The sequence below is a fragment of the Nerophis lumbriciformis genome, linkage group LG13, assembly GCF_033978685.3.
Source record: "Nerophis lumbriciformis linkage group LG13, RoL_Nlum_v2.1, whole genome shotgun sequence".
Taxonomy (NCBI): Eukaryota; Metazoa; Chordata; class Actinopteri; order Syngnathiformes; family Syngnathidae; genus Nerophis; species Nerophis lumbriciformis.
This window is the reverse complement of record NC_084560.2, coordinates 21820421-21820676: the sequence shown is the minus strand read 5'-3', so window position 1 is coordinate 21820676 and position 256 is coordinate 21820421.

Here is a 256-nt window from a genome sequence, read left to right as displayed (position 1 = left end):
TTATTCATTCATTTTTTATTTATGTCCTTCATTGATGTGCATTTTTGATCAATAGACATATATATATATATGTATATATATGTATATATATGTATATATATATATATATATATATGTATATGTATATATATATGTGTGTGTGTATTTTATTCATTCATTTTTTATTTATGTCCTTCATTGATGTGCATTTTTGATCAATAGACATATATATATATATATATATATATATATATATATAATATATATATGTATATGT